Below are 20,539 nucleotides of genomic sequence, written 5' to 3'. Positions count from 1 at the left end.
CTGCGTCTCAAGTTCTGCCTGTGGGTCTGGGCTCCCCAGGACAGGGGGCAGAAGCCACCTTACAGCCTGGCCTGGGTTCATACCTCCCAACCACTCAGATATGGTGGAGTGGCCAGGGCACAGCACAGGACCTCAGGCCGGCACCTCAATGTCGCAGGAGCCCAGTGTCTTTCTCCTGATCCCCTTAGCGCTTTGGGGAGGTGCTGGGTGGGAGGCTTGATCAACTGGAGTGTAGCAAGGCTCAACAGAGGGATCTGGAGCGGCTGGATTGACGGGCCATGGGTTGTCAAGCACTGGAGACGGCTGCCCGGGGAAGTGGCTGACTAACCATCCTGGGAAGCATTTAATGTCCTGTAGATGTGGCACTCAGGGACGTGGTTTTGCGGTGGGCCCGATACTCTTAGGTTTAACAGTGCAATTTGCTGATCTTAAGGGTCTTTTCCAACCCACATCATCCGAGGATTCTGATGACCCTTCTGTTCTTGCCCCATCACTCTTTGACTTTCCTTCAGCCATCGATTGATTATCATTTAATCTGTGCTTAATGTAATAAACCTTGTGTAATCAATTTGTTAATCAAACCAGTAGGCAGTTAAACTATGTTAACCTTTTAACTAAGCTGTTATTAATCGCAATTGATGTAAGGGTATAGGATCAGGATATATAGGTAGTGTAGTTACGCAGTATAGTTATGGGAAGCAGCTCTGGGAACTAATGGCTTGTGAGGGACAAGAGTCTGTTTCTTTTTCTTTCTTTTACATAACAAAGGACTTATTTGTGAAAGTCTCACTCTATCTCTGGGAACAAGGATTCGGGGGATACATTGTTTATCCCCTTGCTACAGAAAAACTGACTAACAAGGACATAAATTAGCTCAGACTGATAAGAACACTACAAGCTTGCAAGACCCTCACATTCTAGGCAAAAGTTGAAAAGTACATTGTGAGGACAACTCATGGCTTTCTTCCAAGGACCACCAGAGACCCTTGCTCACAATTCTTGGAAGGATCTGCGCAAGCGCAAAGGACTGATAAGCTAATTAACATGTGAAGCGAGAGTAGGTGGGTTTAGGTAATAATTATGTATAGGCGTTAATAGAATATTCATTGTTTTTCTGCATAAATGTAGGGTCGGTCTGCTGCTTGGGTGTGCGCCGTTGGTGGAGCAGAGACCTGCTGTTTGGCCTGCTTCTTACTTGCTCAAATAAATTCTATTTGGATACTGTAAACTAGAGTGAACAATTTGTCACCACCGTTTATAACACAGGGGCCTGTGATTTTGTAGGGCGAGGGGCAGGAGCTGTGCCAGGTGGGCGGGTGTGGCACACAGTGCCCAGGTGAACTTGCCCCAGTCAAACTGAGCTGTCCGCAGGGACAGCAAGACCCAAAGCTCATGGCCATGGCACTGGGCAGCTGGGCAAGGCCAGTCTGCAGGGATGGATGTTGGTCTGGTGAAGATGCTGCTGTGCCCATGGGGAAGACCACCCTCTGGGCCCAGCCCTAAAGCTAACCCCTTGAGAAGGGGAGAGCAGGAGAAGGAAGCTGACAAATGAGTGTGGAATCTCCCAGTGCAGAGAATTCAGGCAACTTTATTCTGGGGGAGAAGGGGGACGAGTGCCAGCACTCTGGGTCGTCTCAGGGCTGGTCCTGCGCTGTCCTCTGGGCCGGCTGTAGGGATTTTGGGCCCGGTGTTGCAAGCGTGAGCGGCCTCGCAGCCGCTCGGGCCCAGGGGCGCTGGAGCAGTCCTGCAGTTCCTCAGGCCCAGGGATGCTGGAGCAGTCCTGCAGCTGCTCGGGCCCAGGGGCACTGGAGCGGTCCTGCAGCTGCTCGGGCCCAGGGGCGCTGGATTGGCTGCCGCTCTCAAGTACTGGGGAGCCAGAGCAGGACCCCGATGGCAGCTGGCTGGTGGTGCTGGGGCTGCTTGTCTCAGGTGCTGGGGAGCTGTGGGATGGCCCCAGTGCTGCCTGGCTGGGGGTGCTGGTCTCAGCACTCGGTGATCTTGCGCGGCTCCTCTGGTGATGTCCCCTGTGCTGGCTGTAGGGCTTTTTGACCCGCCGTTGCAAGCGGGAGCGGTCTCGCAGCCGCTCAGGCCCAGGGGTGTTGGAGTGGCTGCCGCTCTCAAGCACTGGGGAGCCCTGGGGTGGCTCTGACGCTGCCATGCTGCCAGTGCTGGGGCTGCTGGTCCCGGCTGCCTGTGCATCTTGGGAAGGCCCTGACGCTGGCTGGCTTGTGGTGCCGGGGCTGGTGAGCTCCACGCTGGCACTGGAGGCTGTAAGGGAAGCAAGGAGGTGAAGGACATGGCCCTGCACGGCAACATGACCCAGTGCAGCGCTGCCAGATCTCCTGAAGCAGAGAGGCTCTGCCAGGCCTACCCCGGGCACTCGCTGCCAGGCCTTTCCAGTCCCTGGCCTCCGCCCAGGGGCACCCGGGTGCTTTGCCTCTTACCGATGGCTGGGCCCGCACAGCTGCTGCACTCCCAGCTGGCTGTGCTCTCCAAGCTGGAGCAGCCTCTGTGGGTGCCCTCGGCAGCGCAGGAGACACACAGCAGCAGTTGCCAGGGCCTGGGAAAGCAAGCGGGTTAATGGCCATGAGGACAAAACCACCACAGCATGGGAGGGACCGTCCAGCAGAGCTCTCGTTCTCGGTCCTTCTGCTTGGAGCCCTTGGCCAGACAGGGATGCCATGGAAAGCCCCGGGGCGCAGCTTTGGCAACTTACCCCTCGTCCTCTGCCTGCTCCCTGCCTCCTGGACAAAGGCACTCGCTGGCATCACAGCGGCTGTGCCTCTCGCGCAGTGTTGGGAAAGTGTGGCTTACTTCCCACATTGGCCGTCTGATGGAGAAAGGAAAGTTGATGAGCCCTTGCTGCCCCAGCCTCAGGTAGATGTGGGGCATTCCTGCTCTTCTGCAGGGGCTGGCCCTGGCTCGGCACAGCACTTGAAACCTTCCTGTTTTGTGAGATGAGCAGGAGGACACCAACCTTGCAGGGATTCGGATCCCCATTGTGACCATTTCCACCTGGAATTTTGCGCTGTCTCTGCAGAGGGGGCACGCGAAGCAAACTATGCCGGCACACATAGCGTGTCCCTACAGGAGAAACAGGAGCATAAGGCAGGCCCTGGTGCTGCTGAGAACCTCACGTGGCCCGGGGGTGAGGGAAGGGCTCCTACCCGGATGCAGCTCCTGTGGAACCAGGCGTGATTGCATGCTGGGCACACCATGGTGCCATATGACACGCTGTGCTCCACAGGTTCCAGGCAGATAAGGCAGGTGGTGTTCTCCTCTGGAGTCTCCACCACTTTCTGCTTGGGACGGTGCTCCCAGCAGAAGGTCCTGGGGCAAGACGCAAGGGATGGGTGAGGTGGGAAGTGCTTGAAGAAGGGTGATGTTTAATGCCTATACACGTTGCAAAGGCTGGGGAACCTCACCTGTATAGCCCAAAGTACTGGGTGATGCATTCACCCGCCACGGCACAGGGGAGATGGAACCTGCGGTTGCAGCCCCTTGTCCAGCAGGTGAGGGTGGCCCCACTCAGGCCACAGACAAGGCAGTCCTGGAAAGAGCACAGCAGCCCCCATCAGCGTCAGCCTCAGGGCCTCCATGGCCAACCCCACACCTCTGAGCAGGGAGCAGGATGTGGCCGCTGCTGGGCCACAGCCCGCAGATCCGCCTGGCCGATGAGGCTCCTGGGCTGCAACCCCTCTGGAGCTGCTGGGAGCAAGGTGTTTGCTCCAGAGCTGGTTGGAAGGGCTGGGCTTGCTTTCTCGGGCTCGGAGCTAAGTTACCACAACTTTGTGCCGGCGCAAAACTTGTTCTTATCAGGTCCTCACCTTCCACACTGCCCGCTCGATTGTGTGTCTGACCTCCTCGGGGCTAAATCCAATGAGTCCTGAATTCTCAGGGGCTCTCTGAAACAGGTTGGTGCTAAAAAACTGCAGAAAAGAGGAGGAGCTGATGAGGAGTGTGTGGCAGGGACTGCCTATGGAAAGCAGGAGGGAGCCCTGGGGGAACTCACCAGGCAGAATAGATGGGCGCAGAGCCCTTGATCCTGCAGTTTGGGCCCACAGATATCCGGGTCAGCCTCTGCCCGATGACACAGCATGCATGCTGGAAGGGAGAGAGCAAAGGCCACTGAGAATGAGCACTTCTGCAGGGCTGGGGGAAGCATCCCTGAGGTGTTGCCCCAAGGGCCTGCTCTGTCCCTGCCTAGCTGTTGGCTTGGCAGGGCTGGAGGCTTTGGAGAAGAAGGGGACACAGCAGGCACGGGTGTCCCAGCAGGTGCCCACTGCCTGGGCCCTGCTTGCTGAGGAAAGGCGGGGTTCTTCCCCAGGGCGGTCGGGGAGCTCCTGCCTGCCCCTGCCCCTGCTCTTGGTCCCATGCTGAATGTCCCCACGACCGCTGCCAGGCTATGGGAGGGACACTTTACTCTCACCCAGATTCCTTGGGTCATAGGCCGCCTCCTCCTCGCTTGTGCTCATGGTGAGCGTGAGACAACTGTGAGCGTTTGGAGAGTCTCTGTCCCAGCAGTGCCGGGCTGTCTCCTCCAAATTCTCCTCTGCTGACTGTGAGGGAGAAGCGAGAGAAGCGGGTGAGCTGGCAGTAGAGGCCCAGAGCCCTGAGGTGTGGGGCCTCGCTCCTCCATTGCCAGCCCTGTCCCTCCCCTGCCCTCTCCTCACCCTCACCGGGTCGCACTGACCCACGGCCTGGCCCGGTGAGCCTTTTTATAGGCTTGCCTTTGCGGGTCACAATGGCTACTGTGACATCAGCGCCGCTGACCTGTGCGCAGCCCAAACATGGGCAGAGACGCCATTGGCAGAAAGGTGCTCCTCGGGCAGCTCCATCCGGGCTGCGTCTCAAGTTCTGCCTGTGGGTCTGGGCTCCCCAGGACAGGGGGCAGAAGCCACCTTACAGCCTGGCCTGGGTTCATACCTCCCAACCACTCAGATATGGTGGAGTGGCCAGGGCACAGCACAGGACCTCAGGCCGGCACCTCAATGTCGCAGGAGCCCAGTGTCTTTCTCCTGATCCCCTTAGCGCTTTGGGGAGGTGCTGGGTGGGAGGCTTGATCAACTGGAGTGTAGCAAGGCTCAACAGAGGGATCTGGAGCGGCTGGATTGACGGGCCATGGGTTGTCAAGCACTGGAGACGGCTGCCCGGGGAAGTGGCTGACTAACCATCCTGGGAAGCATTTAATGTCCTGTAGATGTGGCACTCAGGGACGTGGTTTTGCGGTGGGCCCGATACTCTTAGGTTTAACAGTGCAATTTGCTGATCTTAAGGGTCTTTTCCAACCCACATCATCCGAGGATTCTGATGACCCTTCTGTTCTTGCCCCATCACTCTTTGACTTTCCTTCAGCCATCGATTGATTATCATTTAATCTGTGCTTAATGTAATAAACCTTGTGTAATCAATTTGTTAATCAAACCAGTAGGCAGTTAAACTATGTTAACCTTTTAACTAAGCTGTTATTAATCGCAATTGATGTAAGGGTATAGGATCAGGATATATAGGTAGTGTAGTTACGCAGTATAGTTATGGGAAGCAGCTCTGGGAACTAATGGCTTGTGAGGGACAAGAGTCTGTTTCTTTTTCTTTCTTTTACATAACAAAGGACTTATTTGTGAAAGTCTCACTCTATCTCTGGGAACAAGGATTCGGGGGATACATTGTTTATCCCCTTGCTACAGAAAAACTGACTAACAAGGACATAAATTAGCTCAGACTGATAAGAACACTACAAGCTTGCAAGACCCTCACATTCTAGGCAAAAGTTGAAAAGTACATTGTGAGGACAACTCATGGCTTTCTTCCAAGGACCACCAGAGACCCTTGCTCACAATTCTTGGAAGGATCTGCGCAAGCGCAAAGGACTGATAAGCTAATTAACATGTGAAGCGAGAGTAGGTGGGTTTAGGTAATAATTATGTATAGGCGTTAATAGAATATTCATTGTTTTTCTGCATAAATGTAGGGTCGGTCTGCTGCTTGGGTGTGCGCCGTTGGTGGAGCAGAGACCTGCTGTTTGGCCTGCTTCTTACTTGCTCAAATAAATTCTATTTGGATACTGTAAACTAGAGTGAACAATTTGTCACCACCGTTTATAACACAGGGGCCTGTGATTTTGTAGGGCGAGGGGCAGGAGCTGTGCCAGGTGGGCGGGTGTGGCACACAGTGCCCAGGTGAACTTGCCCCAGTCAAACTGAGCTGTCCGCAGGGACAGCAAGACCCAAAGCTCATGGCCATGGCACTGGGCAGCTGGGCAAGGCCAGTCTGCAGGGATGGATGTTGGTCTGGTGAAGATGCTGCTGTGCCCATGGGGAAGACCACCCTCTGGGCCCAGCCCTAAAGCTAACCCCTTGAGAAGGGGAGAGCAGGAGAAGGAAGCTGACAAATGAGTGTGGAATCTCCCAGTGCAGAGAATTCAGGCAACTTTATTCTGGGGGAGAAGGGGGACGAGTGCCAGCACTCTGGGTCGTCTCAGGGCTGGTCCTGCGCTGTCCTCTGGGCCGGCTGTAGGGATTTTGGGCCCGGTGTTGCAAGCGTGAGCGGCCTCGCAGCCGCTCGGGCCCAGGGGCGCTGGAGCAGTCCTGCAGTTCCTCAGGCCCAGGGATGCTGGAGCAGTCCTGCAGCTGCTCGGGCCCAGGGGCACTGGAGCGGTCCTGCAGCTGCTCGGGCCCAGGGGCGCTGGATTGGCTGCCGCTCTCAAGTACTGGGGAGCCAGAGCAGGACCCCGATGGCAGCTGGCTGGTGGTGCTGGGGCTGCTTGTCTCAGGTGCTGGGGAGCTGTGGGATGGCCCCAGTGCTGCCTGGCTGGGGGTGCTGGTCTCAGCACTCGGTGATCTTGCGCGGCTCCTCTGGTGATGTCCCCTGTGCTGGCTGTAGGGCTTTTTGACCCGCCGTTGCAAGCGGGAGCGGTCTCGCAGCCGCTCAGGCCCAGGGGTGTTGGAGTGGCTGCCGCTCTCAAGCACTGGGGAGCCCTGGGGTGGCTCTGACGCTGCCATGCTGCCAGTGCTGGGGCTGCTGGTCCCGGCTGCCTGTGCATCTTGGGAAGGCCCTGACGCTGGCTGGCTTGTGGTGCCGGGGCTGGTGAGCTCCACGCTGGCACTGGAGGCTGTAAGGGAAGCAAGGAGGTGAAGGACATGGCCCTGCACGGCAACATGACCCAGTGCAGCGCTGCCAGATCTCCTGAAGCAGAGAGGCTCTGCCAGGCCTACCCCGGGCACTCGCTGCCAGGCCTTTCCAGTCCCTGGCCTCCGCCCAGGGGCACCCGGGTGCTTTGCCTCTTACCGATGGCTGGGCCCGCACAGCTGCTGCACTCCCAGCTGGCTGTGCTCTCCAAGCTGGAGCAGCCTCTGTGGGTGCCCTCGGCAGCGCAGGAGACACACAGCAGCAGTTGCCAGGGCCTGGGAAAGCAAGCGGGTTAATGGCCATGAGGACAAAACCACCACAGCATGGGAGGGACCGTCCAGCAGAGCTCTCGTTCTCGGTCCTTCTGCTTGGAGCCCTTGGCCAGACAGGGATGCCATGGAAAGCCCCGGGGCGCAGCTTTGGCAACTTACCCCTCGTCCTCTGCCTGCTCCCTGCCTCCTGGACAAAGGCACTCGCTGGCATCACAGCGGCTGTGCCTCTCGCGCAGTGTTGGGAAAGTGTGGCTTACTTCCCACATTGGCCGTCTGATGGAGAAAGGAAAGTTGATGAGCCCTTGCTGCCCCAGCCTCAGGTAGATGTGGGGCATTCCTGCTCTTCTGCAGGGGCTGGCCCTGGCTCGGCACAGCACTTGAAACCTTCCTGTTTTGTGAGATGAGCAGGAGGACACCAACCTTGCAGGGATTCGGATCCCCATTGTGACCATTTCCACCTGGAATTTTGCGCTGTCTCTGCAGAGGGGGCACGCGAAGCAAACTATGCCGGCACACATAGCGTGTCCCTACAGGAGAAACAGGAGCATAAGGCAGGCCCTGGTGCTGCTGAGAACCTCACGTGGCCCGGGGGTGAGGGAAGGGCTCCTACCCGGATGCAGCTCCTGTGGAACCAGGCGTGATTGCATGCTGGGCACACCATGGTGCCATATGACACGCTGTGCTCCACAGGTTCCAGGCAGATAAGGCAGGTGGTGTTCTCCTCTGGAGTCTCCACCACTTTCTGCTTGGGACGGTGCTCCCAGCAGAAGGTCCTGGGGCAAGACGCAAGGGATGGGTGAGGTGGGAAGTGCTTGAAGAAGGGTGATGTTTAATGCCTATACACGTTGCAAAGGCTGGGGAACCTCACCTGTATAGCCCAAAGTACTGGGTGATGCATTCACCCGCCACGGCACAGGGGAGATGGAACCTGCGGTTGCAGCCCCTTGTCCAGCAGGTGAGGGTGGCCCCACTCAGGCCACAGACAAGGCAGTCCTGGAAAGAGCACAGCAGCCCCCATCAGCGTCAGCCTCAGGGCCTCCATGGCCAACCCCACACCTCTGAGCAGGGAGCAGGATGTGGCCGCTGCTGGGCCACAGCCCGCAGATCCGCCTGGCCGATGAGGCTCCTGGGCTGCAACCCCTCTGGAGCTGCTGGGAGCAAGGTGTTTGCTCCAGAGCTGGTTGGAAGGGCTGGGCTTGCTTTCTCGGGCTCGGAGCTAAGTTACCACAACTTTGTGCCGGCGCAAAACTTGTTCTTATCAGGTCCTCACCTTCCACACTGCCCGCTCGATTGTGTGTCTGACCTCCTCGGGGCTAAATCCAATGAGTCCTGAATTCTCAGGGGCTCTCTGAAACAGGTTGGTGCTAAAAAACTGCAGAAAAGAGGAGGAGCTGATGAGGAGTGTGTGGCAGGGACTGCCTATGGAAAGCAGGAGGGAGCCCTGGGGGAACTCACCAGGCAGAATAGATGGGCGCAGAGCCCTTGATCCTGCAGTTTGGGCCCACAGATATCCGGGTCAGCCTCTGCCCGATGACACAGCATGCATGCTGGAGGGGAGAGAGCAAAGGCCACTGAGAATGAGCACTTCTGCAGGGCTGGGGGAAGCATCCCTGAGGTGTTGCCCCAAGGGCCTGCTCTGTCCCTGCCTAGCTGTTGGCTTGGCAGGGCTGGAGGCTTTGGAGAAGAAGGGGACACAGCAGGCACGGGTGTCCCAGCAGGTGCCCACTGCCTGGGCCCTGCTTGCTGAGGAAAGGCGGGGTTCTTCCCCAGGGCGGTCGGGGAGCTCCTGCCTGCTCCTGCCCCTGCTCTTGGTCCCATGCTGAATGTCCCCACGACCGCTGCCAGGCTATGGGAGGGACACTTTGCTCTCACCCAGATTCCTTGGGTCATAGGCCGCCTCCTCCTCGCTTGTGCTCATGGTGAGCGTGAGACAACTGTGAGCGTTTGGAGAGTCTCTGTCCCAGCAGTGCCGGGCTGTCTCCTCCAAATTCTCCTCTGCTGACTGTGAGGGAGAAGCGAGAGAAGCGGGTGAGCAGGCAGTAGAGGCCCAGAGCCCTGAGGTGTGGGGCCTCGCTCCTCCATTGCCAGCCCTGTCCCTCCCCTGCCCTCTCCTCACCCTCGCCAGGTCGCACTGACCCACAGCCTGGCCCGGTGAGCCTTTTTATAGGCTTGCCTTTGCGGGTCACAATGGCTACTGTGACATCAGCGCCGCTGACCTGTGCGCAGCCCAAACATGGGCAGAGACGCCATTGGCAGAAAGGTGCTCCTCGGGCAGCTCCATCCGGGCTGCGTCTCAAGTTCTGCCTGTGGGTCTGGGCTCCCCAGGACAGGGGGCAGAAGCCACCTTACAGCCTGGCCTGGGTTCATACCTCCCAACCACTCAGATATGGTGGAGTGGCCAGGGCACAGCACAGGACCTCAGGCCGGCACCTCAATGTCGCAGGAGCCCAGTGTCTTTCTCCTGATCCCCTTAGCGCTTTGGGGAGGTGCTGGGTGGGAGGCTTGATCAACTGGAGTGTAGCAAGGCTCAACAGAGGGATCTGGAGCGGCTGGATTGACGGGCCATGGGTTGTCAAGCACTGGAGACGGCTGCCCGGGGAAGTGGCTGACTAACCATCCTGGGAAGCATTTAATGTCCTGTAGATGTGGCACTCAGGGACGTGGTTTTGCGGTGGGCCCGATACTCTTAGGTTAACAGTGCAATTTGCTGATCTTAAGGGTCTTTTCCAACCCACATCATCCGAGGATTCTGATGACCCTTCTGTTCTTGCCCCATCACTCTTTGACTTTCCTTCAGCCATCGATTGATTATCATTTAATCTGTGCTTAATGTAATAAACCTTGTGTAATCAATTTGTTAATCAAACCAGTAGGCAGTTAAACTATGTTAACCTTTTAACTAAGCTGTTATTAATCGCAATTGATGTAAGGGTATAGGATCAGGATATATAGGTAGTGTAGTTACGCAGTATAGTTATGGGAAGCAGCTCTGGGAACTAATGGCTTGTGAGGGACAAGAGTCTGTTTCTTTTTCTTTCTTTTACATAACAAAGGACTTACTTGTGAAAGTCTCACTCTATCTCTGGGAACAAGGATTCGGGGGATACATTGTTTATCCCCTTGCTACAGAAAAACTGACTAACAAGGACATAAATTAGCTCAGACTGATAAGAACACTACAAGCTTGCAAGACCCTCACATTCTAGGCAAAAGTTGAAAAGTACATTGTGAGGACAACTCATGGCTTTCTTCCAAGGACCACCAGAGACCCTTGCTCACAATTCTTGGAAGGATCTGCGCAAGCGCAAAGGACTGATAAGCTAATTAACATGTGAAGCGAGAGTAGGTGGGTTTAGGTAATAATTATGTATAGGCGTTAATAGAATATTCATTGTTTTTCTGCATAAATGTAGGGTCGGTCTGCTGCTTGGGTGTGCGCCGTTGGTGGAGCAGAGACCTGCTGTTTGGCCTGCTTCTTACTTGCTCAAATAAATTCTATTTGGATACTGTAAACTAGAGTGAACAATTTGTCACCACCGTTTATAACACAGGGGCCTGTGATTTTGTAGGGCGAGGGGCAGGAGCTGTGCCAGGTGGGCGGGTGTGGCACACAGTGCCCAGGTGAACTTGCCCCAGTCAAACTGAGCTGTCCGCAGGGCCAGCAAGACCCAAAGCTCATGGCCATGGCACTGGGCAGCTGGGCAAGGCCAGTCTGCAGGGATGGATGTTGGTCTGGTGAAGATGCTGCTGTGCCCATGGGGAAGACCACCCTCTGGGCCCAGCCCTAAAGCTAACCCCTTGAGAAGGGGAGAGCAGGAGAAGGAAGCTGACAAATGAGTGTGGAATCTCCCAGTGCAGAGAATTCAGGCAACTTTATTCTGGGGGAGAAGGGGGACGAGTGCCAGCACTCTGGGTCGTCTCAGGGCTGGTCCTGCGCTGTCCTCTGGGCCGGCTGTAGGGATTTTGGGCCCGGTGTTGCAAGCGTGAGCGGCCTCGCAGCCGCTCGGGCCCAGGGGCGCTGGAGCAGTCCTGCAGTTCCTCAGGCCCAGGGATGCTGGAGCAGTCCTGCAGCTGCTCGGGCCCAGGGGCACTGGAGCGGTCCTGCAGCTGCTCGGGCCCAGGGGCACTGGAGCGGTCCTGCAGCTGCTCGGGCCCAGGGGCGCTGGATTGGCTGCCGCTCTCAAGTACTGGGGAGCCACAGCAGGACCCCGATGGCAGCTGGCTGGTGGTGCTGGGGCTGCTTGTCTCAGGTGCTGGGGAGCTGTGGGATGGCCCCAGTGCTGCCTGGCTGGGGGTGCTGGTCTCAGCACTCGGTGATCTTGCGCGGCTCCTCTGGTGATGTCCCCTGTGCTGGCTGTAGGGCTTTTTGACCCGCCGTTGCAAGCGGGAGCGGTCTCGCAGCCGCTCAGGCCCAGGGGTGTTGGAGTGGCTGCCGCTCTCAAGCACTGGGGAGCCCTGGGGTGGCTCTGACGCTGCCATGCTGCCAGTGCTGGGGCTGCTGGTCCCGGCTGCCTGTGCATCTTGGGAAGGCCCTGACGCTGGCTGGCTTGTGGTGCCGGGGCTGGTGAGCTCCACACTGGCACTGGAGGCTGTAAGGGAAGCAAGGAGGTGAAGGACATGGCCCTGCACGGCAACATGACCCAGTGCAGCGCTGCCAGATCTCCTGAAGCAGAGAGGCTCTGCCAGGCCTACCCCGGGCACTCGCTGCCAGGCCTTTCCTGTCCCTGGCCTCCGCCCAGGGGCACCCGGGTGCTTTGCCTCTTACCGATGGCTGGGCCCGCACAGCTGCTGCACTCCCAGCTGGCTGTGCTCTCCAAGCTGGAGCAGCCTCTGTGGGTGCCCTCGGCAGCGCAGGAGACACACAGCAGCAGTTGCCAGGGCCTGGGAAAGCAAGTGGGTTAATGGCCATGAGGACAAAACCACCACAGCATGGGAGGGACCGTCCAGCAGAGCTCTCGTTCTCGGTCCTTCTGCTTGGAGCCCTTGGCCAGACAGGGATGCCATGGAAAGCCCCGGGGCGCAGCTTTGGCAACTTACCCCTCGTCCTCTGCCTGCTCCCTGCCTCCTGGACAAAGGCACTCGCTGGCATCACAGCGGCTGTGCCTCTCGCGCAGTGTTGGGAAAGTGTGGCTTACTTCCCACATTGGCCGTCTGATGGAGAAAGGAAAGTTGATGAGCCCTTGCTGCCCCAGCCTCAGGTAGATGTGGGGCATTCCTGCTCTTCTGCAGGGGCTGGCCCTGGCTCGGCACAGCACTTGAAACCTTCCTGTTTTGTGAGATGAGCAGGAGGACACCAACCTTGCAGGGATTCGGATCCCCATTGTGACCATTTCCACCTGGAATTTTGCGCTGTCTCTGCAGAGGGGGCACGCGAAGCAAACTATGCCGGCACACATAGCGTGTCCCTACAGGAGAAACAGGAGCATAAGGCAGGCCCTGGTGCTGCTGAGAACCTCCCGTGGCCCGGGGGTGAGGGAAGGGCTCCTACCCGGATGCAGCTCCTGTGGAACCAGGCGTGATTGCATGCTGGGCACACCATGGTGCCATATGACACGCTGTGCTCCACAGGTTCCAGGCAGATAAGGCAGGTGGTGTTCTCCTCTGGAGTCTCCACCACTTTCTGCTTGGGACGGTGCTCCCAGCAGAAGGTCCTGGGGCAAGACGCAAGGGATGGGTGAGGTGGGAAGTGCTTGAAGAAGGGTGATGTTTAATGCCTATACACGTTGCAAAGGCTGGGGAACCTCACCTGTATAGCCCAAAGTACTGGGTGATGCATTCACCCGCCACGGCACAGGGGAGATGGAACCTGCGGTTGCAGCCCCTTGTCCAGCAGGTGAGGGTGGCCCCACTCAGGCCACAGACAAGGCAGTCCTGGAAAAAGCACAGCAGCCCCCATCAGCGTCAGCCTCAGGGCCTCCATGGCCAACCCCACACCTCTGGGCAGGGAGCAGGATGTGGCCGCTGCTGGGCCACAGCCCGCAGATCCGCCTGGCCGACGAGGCTCCTGGGCTGCAACCCCTCTGGAGCTGCTGGGAGCAAGGTGTTTGCTCCAGAGCTGGTTGGAAGGGCTGGGCTTGCTTTCTCGGGCTCGGAGCTAAGTTACCACAACTTTGTGCCGGCGCAAAACTTGTTCTTATCAGGTCCTCACCTTCCACACTGCCCGCTCGATTGTGTGTCTGACCTCCTCGGGGCTAAATCCAATGAGTCCTGAATTCTCAGGGGCTCTCTGAAACAGGTTGGTGCTAAAAAACTGCAGAAAAGAGGAGGAGCTGATGAGGAGTGTGTGGCAGGGACTGCCTATGGAAAGCAGGAGGGAGCCCTGGGGGAACTCACCAGGCAGAATAGATGGGCGCAGAGCCCTTGATCCTGCAGTTTGGGCCCACAGATATCCGGGTCAGCCTCTGCCCGATGACACAGCATGCATGCTGGAAGGGAGAGAGCAAAGGCCACTGAGAATGAGCACTTCTGCAGGGCTGGGGGAAGCATCCCTGAGGTGTTGCCCCAAGGGCCTGCTCTGTCCCTGCCTAGCTGTTGGCTTGGCAGGGCTGGAGGCTTTGGAGAAGAAGGGGACACAGCAGGCACGGGTGTCCCAGCAGGTGCCCACTGCCTGGGCCCTGCTTGCTGAGGAAAGGCGGGGTTCTTCCCCAGGGCGGTCGGGGAGCTCCTGCCTGCTCCTGCCCCTGCTCTTGGTCCCATGCTGAATGTCCCCACGACCGCTGCCAGGCTATGGGAGGGACACTTTGCTCTCACCCAGATTCCTTGGGTCATAGGCCGCCTCCTCCTCGCTTGTGCTCATGGTGAGCGTGAGACAACTGTGAGCGTTTGGAGAGTCTCTGTCCCAGCAGTGCCGGGCTGTCTCCTCCAAATTCTCCTCTGCTGACTGTGAGGGAGAAGCGAGAGAAGCGGGTGAGCTGGCAGTAGAGGCCCAGAGCCCTGAGGTGTGGGGCCTCGCTCCTCCATTGCCAGCCCTGTCCCTCCCCTGCCCTCTCCTCACCCTCGCCGGGTCGCACTGACCCACGGCCTGGCCCGGTGAGCCTTTTTATAGGCTTGCCTTTGCGGGTCACAATGGCTACTGTGACATCAGCGCCGCTGACCTGTGCGCAGCCCAAACATGGGCAGAGACGCCATTGGCAGAAAGGTGCTCCTCGGGCAGCTCCATCCGGGCTGCGTCTCAAGTTCTGCCTGTGGGTCTGGGCTCCCCAGGACAGGGGGCAGAAGCCACCTTACAGCCTGGCCTGGGTTCATACCTCCCAACCACTCAGATATGGTGGAGTGGCCAGGGCACAGCACAGGACCTCAGGCCAGCACCTCAATGTCGCAGGGGCCCAGTGTCTTTCTCCTGATCCCCTTAGCGCTTTGGGGAGGTGCTGGGTGGGAGGCTTGATCAACTGGAGTGTAGCAAGGCTCAACAGAGGGATCTGGAGCGGCTGGATTGACGGGCCATGGGTTGTCAAGCACTGGAGACGGCTGCCCGGGGAAGTGGCTGACTAACCATCCTGGGAAGCATTTAATGTCCTGTAGATGTGGCACTCAGGGACGTGGTTTTGCGGTGGGCCCGATACTCTTAGGTTAACAGTGCAATTTGCTGATCTTAAGGGTCTTTTCCAACCCACATCATCCGAGGATTCTGATGACCCTTCTGTTCTTGCCCCATCACTCTTTGACTTTCCTTCAGCCATCGATTGATTACCATTTAATCGGTGCTTAATCACCCCTGAAGCCCTTTCAGTTAACCCATCAATGATGACCTCTCTTGAGCAACTTGTCTGTGCCACTGGGACAACAACCAGATGGTGTCTTGTGCACGTCCAGGACCAGAAACACGTACTGTGGAATCCTGTGTTGGAGAATCCAGGACCAAAATGTCATTCAGGACCAAGAGAGAAGCTTCCCAGGTGCTCAGGACAGAGGCTTTCCAGGCCACCTCCTTCTACTCCTGCTTTTAGAGTGTCCTCTAAAAGGCATGGTGTTTTCTAAAATCATGGCTTCACCAAGGGTAGGCCCTGCCTGACCCGCCCATGGAGTGGCTTTCTGCCATTGTGTAGCTGCAGCAGGGGACAAGGGGAGGGCGGTGGATGTCATGTGTCTGCGCTTCTGCAAGGCTTTTGTCACCAGCCCCCATGACATCCTTTTCTTTCAATTCCTTGTCCCAAAAGTGGGGCCGTTGCCTGGCATGCAGGACGCCAAGACATTATCTTGTTACAGCAGCAGAAAGACTTGTTTAAATTTGCACTAATTGGCTAGTAATACCCCATCAGCTATCAGGGGCTACGCATATTCAGATTAGCACCCATGCTCCTTGAAAGGGGGTGTGTGGGGGGGGGCAGCTCATCAGCCCTTTAATTGGGTGGGTGGTACTGAACTCCCCCTGCCACCTCTACCTTTCCCCTAGCTCCTGGCTGGACTTGATGATCTAAAGAGGCCCTCCCAGCAAAGGCAAGCCAATTCTAGTCGGTCTTATGATTACTAAAGAGAAATACACACAGAAGCCTCGCAGTGCTCTTGCCAAACAAGAGGAAGAAATCAATTATCCAGTTAGTTCCAAAGGCTGTTCCCTATGACACAGGATCTCCCACTGCCTTGTGAGCAGTGAAAGTAATTTCTCCCTGCCTTCTGCACTTGGGATAAAGATGTACCACTGGATCTCACTGCTTTTGCTGCCTTCTTGTTTAGTGCCCCTTTGGGGCACTGCCTGTTCTCCAGAGTGATCCAGTGTTAAATTCTGCATCAGATCCTGATTCTGAACATCATCAATCACAAACGTAAGGGCCTGTGGATATGTCTGATAACCCATAAGTACTCTATGTAAATTCTGGATTCATCTTCCATCAGCGAGCTGATACTTCTCTATGGTGATTTCTTAGCAAATTCAGGCAGTGGGTAACTGATATAGTCTTCATTGAAAAGAAACAAATTGGAACTGGTTAATAAGTGTGTTCTATATTCAAGTGAACTAGTGTTTTGGGCAGATCCTTTGACACGACTTGCTTGAAATGCCAACACATACAGAAGAATGTCAAGGGACTGAAGATTAGTAAAGCCATCCATCTTCTCTGCCACTCGGAAAGCAAGCCCCCAAATTTCTTCTTCATTTGGATAAATAAATTTTACTCTGCTAGAGTGAATGAGTTCGTAATTCTCCATTCTTCCTGCAAGAAACATACATTATCATAGTTCCACTTAGTACTCTGCAATACCTAATGTATTAGGATAAACAACAACCTGTGACAGTTGGCTGCAGCTGGAAGAATCCAAGATTTCTATCTATTTAAATATGGTTTTACTTATAAACAATATTGGAATAATTGTATTTGGATTGCAGATCTCTACCAGAGTCTCCCTGGCATTACCAGCACACTTTTCCACAGGCTTCTAAGCTTCACAATCTTGACTTTTCTTTGTTCTAGAAATCTGTTGGAAAAGGTTACATGATAAAAAGCCAGAAGAGAGTAAGTATAATTTTGATAAGCGTAGTTTTTATATTAAAATCTTACACATATCACACATGATGGAAGAAATAATAAAAGAAAGAATAGTGGCTAATAATTCTTCAAGCAATAAATACACCTTGTTCGCAGCATTTATTGAAGCAGTGGTCACACCAGTGATGACATCAACAGCAGATGTATTAAACAAACCACTCACATGAACTGAATGCACACCAGGAGTTTCATTCCCCTTCCCTCACTATGTTGAATACAAAAGGGCCCAGGTGATGCTAGGGGCTATGAAACAACATCTGAGAAAAGCACAGACACAGCGGCACACAGATCAGCATTTGAGAAGGAGCCATGACTCAAGATATTTTTTTGAATCTAAGTCTCATGCAAGTACTTCGCATATTTCAAACCGTCCCACTCCCGCTCAACTGGGACGACCCAAGAAAGAGTATCGATCAAGATCAGTCCTTAAACTGAAGACAAACCCACAGACAGTGATCAATCAAGTTGGTAACCTTATTAAAGGATCAAGACAACAATCTTACCTGGCTGGTGTTCATCAGCATGAACAAAAGAATCTTCCAAAAGAAAGTAAATAGCTTTTGTTGAGACAAGCACAGAAGCCATCACTTCTACACTGGGAGTCTTGTAAAACAGAACTGAGGACCACATGAGATGCCTCAAGTCTTCATTTTCCACCTAATATGGTGAAAATTGATTTAGATTTGACTGTTTGTGTGAGTGAACTAACTCTGGTGTAAGTGGTGAGTGACTGATACACAGCATAACTGTAGAGTACAGAGTCCTGATCGTGGTTCTGTTATCCCGTGAGGGGTATGGCTGGAGATGGACAAGGTGTATGCTTTTAAATTTTAACTTGTGCACTGTAATTGTGTTTGAGATTTCAATTGTTATAATTATTAGTATTTTGTCAAGCTGTGCTCAACCATCTATGAAGGGTCATGGAGAACAGGAGGGGTGCCTTCTCCTTTCACACATCAGACCACCCTGAGAATTTAGAGTCCCTTTCCAATAGCACCTGGATGTCTCCTCTAAGTCCTTTTCTGCTGACTTTTAAGGGAAGCACGATATGGTGCTCTTTTACCCCAGTATAGGATGTATGAGTTCACAGAATCACAGAATCATGGGGGTTGGAAAGGACCTCAAGAGATCATCGTGTCCAACCCCCCTGCCAAGGCATGTTCCCTAGGACAGGTTGCACAGATAGACATCCAGACGGGTCTTGAATATCTCCAGAGAAGGAGACTCCACACACCCCTGGGCAGCTTGTCCCAGGGCTCCATCACCCTCACCATGAAGAAGTTCTACATATTGGTGCAGAACTTCCTGTGCTCCAACTTGCAGCCATTGCCCCTTCTCCTGTCCACACAGACACTGAGAAGAGGCTGGCTATTTCCCCCTGCGTCCCATACTTGAGATATTGATAAACATTGATCAGATCCCCTCTCAGGCTTCTTTTCTCAAGGCTGAACAGCCCCAGCTCACTCAGCCTTTCCTCACAGGGGAGATGCTCCAGGCCCTTCATCATCTCCGTAGCCTCCTCTGGACTCTCTCCAGGAGATCCCTGTCAGGGAGCCCAGAACTGGACACAACACTCCAGGTGGGGCCTGACCAGGGCAGAGCAGAGAGGGAGGATCACCTCCTTTGACCTGCTGGCCACGCTCTTTTTAATGCCCCCCAGGATCCCACTGGCCTTCTTGTCCCTCTGGGCACACTGCTGGCTCACGGCCACCCTGTCACCGCCCAGGACTCCCAGGTCCTTCTCCACAGAGCTCTTCTCCAGCAGGTCATCCCCAGCCTGCACTGATAAAAGTGGTTATTCCTTCCCAGGTGCAGGGCTCTACACTTGCTTTTGTTAAACCTTATCTGGTTTCTTATTACCCAGCTCTCCAGCCTGTCCAGGTCTCGCAGAATGGCAATGCCTGACCACTCTTTAAGTGAAGAAATTTTTCCTAATATCTAATCTCAACTTTCCCTGTTTCAACTTGAGACCATCTTCTCTTCCTATTGCTGGTTACTTGGGTGAAGAGACCAACCACCACTTCACTATACTCTCCTTTCAGGTAGCCCTAGAGAGCGACAAGGTCTCCCCTCAGCCTCCTCCGGGCTAAACAAGTTCTAGCAGAGGAGATGGTCTGACAGTGGAAGGCCAGGGGCGGCTTTCTACAGCCGCCTCCCAGACTATCTCCCCCGCCTCACCGTGAGGAGTCATCTGCCTCACGGGCTCCCGCGCTATCCTTGCACGAGGCGGCAGCACCCGCCGCTCCGCCCCGGCCGCCCTTCCTGCTGCAGCCCGGCCCGGCCCGGCCCGCCGCTCCTCCCACGGCCGTGCGGCGGCGCTCGGGGAAGCTGTAGTTGCAGTCGATCGCCCAGCCCTTGCCAGCCTACAGGAAAAGCAATGGTGCTCATGGCGACGTGGTGGGGCGTCCTCTGCTTTCTCTGTCTACTACCGGCGGCTGGTGAGTGCAGGGTCGCAGCTGGGGGCGTCCTGACCCGGCCCTCAAGGAAGCTTGGCGGGCTCCGGCATCTCTGAGGCGGTTTTTGGCGCTCCTGGCCCCCTCCGCGGCTTGGGCTGTGACCCCGGGGCGGTCCTCCCGAATTTCCCAACAAGGAGGAGCCCTTGCTTTTGAGCAGAGACCCCTCAGGTCAGACGCCGAGGTCTTGCCCAGCCAGGGGCGGAGGCAGGCGGTGGGGCTGTGGGGTGTGGTTGTGGGAGGGCCCATGCTATCTCCCAAAACTGCACTCCCGGCCCCAGCATAAGCCCTCACCTTGGCCCAGGCCAGAGATACCCACAGCTGAAGAGCGGTTTTGTTGTGATTTGGGATCACTGAGAGAAAAGTTATGCTGAAAGTGAGGTAGGTTTGTGTGGATACCGCTGTGCGTTGTTAGCAGCAATTAGTGCGCTGGCAATGACTGTGTGGACCCACCTTACGAGTGCTGTCTGCTGGTGCGCCTAAGGTAAGACCACTGGGGCAGAAATGATGTAGCACAAAGTGGCTGCTGCTGCTCTTCCTTCTTGGCACATGCCACAAAAACCCTTCACCTTATCACTCCCAACACTGTGAATTTTAGCCTTTGGGGGCAATGTAGATGTTTAGGTGTTAGGTTATGAGATTATATAAACAATACTGCTTATATAAACTCATTTGATAATTGATGTCATACATAGATATCTGATACTAACATTGATAATTGGCATTTTTTCAACAGCCCTGTCTGTAGCTACCTTGTTGTTATGCTTGAAGGACAGAGCACGTGGTCTTCCCCAATTTTGTCATGTGATGAGTAAAAGCAGATGTGATCATAGGACTTATCAGGTGAAGTGTGAGAAAAGGAGAAATGCTCTTGATATTGCATGCATCAGTGGTGCTGCCTTATCTGATAAATCAAATTCTGCACAGATGTGCAAGCAAGGTGAACATAATCTCTAGTGGAAGAGGACTTTCAGCTTGGTCAGGGTAGTAAAGGATCACAGCTTCAGGGCTGAGCTAAAGCGTGGCTGAAATGGTCCGAGTTGAATCTGTAAGAACTTTGAAGGATGAGCACCAGAAAAAGGGCTCTTTAAGCTGGCTCACAGTGACAGTACTGCAGCATTACCTGGCCTTGAATAAATAGAATGAATACATTCCAATAAATTCTTATTGGAATGGGTGGGGACTTTCAGTGAGAACAGTTTAG

At 55.3% G+C, this 20,539-nt stretch overlaps 3 pseudogenes across 3 annotated transcripts in view; all 3 read right to left on the bottom strand.

Annotated features, from left to right (window-relative positions):
- Positions 1–2,158, bottom strand: part of LOC311196082 (PHD finger protein 7-like) — a 5,194-nt pseudogene extending 3,036 nt beyond the window's left edge. The window contains exon 1 of the transcript in view: positions 2,051–2,158. The product of the transcript in view is annotated as a PHD finger protein 7-like (transcript). The remainder of the gene's footprint in view (positions 1–2,050) is intronic.
- A 209-nt stretch (positions 2,159–2,367) lies between these two features.
- LOC311196081 (PHD finger protein 7-like) lies at positions 2,368–7,001 on the bottom strand (annotated as a pseudogene). Its single transcript has 8 exons — positions 6,894–7,001; positions 4,430–4,559; positions 4,013–4,104; positions 3,828–3,929; positions 3,426–3,550; positions 2,978–3,330; positions 2,717–2,830; positions 2,368–2,560 (listed from the first exon to the last, which is right to left on the bottom strand). The product of its transcript is annotated as a PHD finger protein 7-like (transcript).
- A 209-nt stretch (positions 7,002–7,210) lies between these two features.
- LOC311196080 (PHD finger protein 7-like) lies at positions 7,211–11,879 on the bottom strand (annotated as a pseudogene). The gene is made up of 8 exons: positions 11,772–11,879; positions 9,273–9,402; positions 8,856–8,947; positions 8,671–8,772; positions 8,269–8,393; positions 7,821–8,173; positions 7,560–7,673; positions 7,211–7,403 (listed from the first exon to the last, which is right to left on the bottom strand). The product of its transcript is annotated as a PHD finger protein 7-like (transcript).
- Positions 11,880–20,539: the final 8,660 nt, after the last annotated feature.

The sequence above is a fragment of the Gallinula chloropus genome (assembly GCF_964237585.1).
Source record: "Gallinula chloropus genome assembly, chromosome: 12".
Taxonomy (NCBI): Eukaryota; Metazoa; Chordata; class Aves; order Gruiformes; family Rallidae; genus Gallinula; species Gallinula chloropus.
Note: the sequence above shows the minus strand (reverse complement) of the source record. Positions and strands in the feature narration are given on the sequence as shown.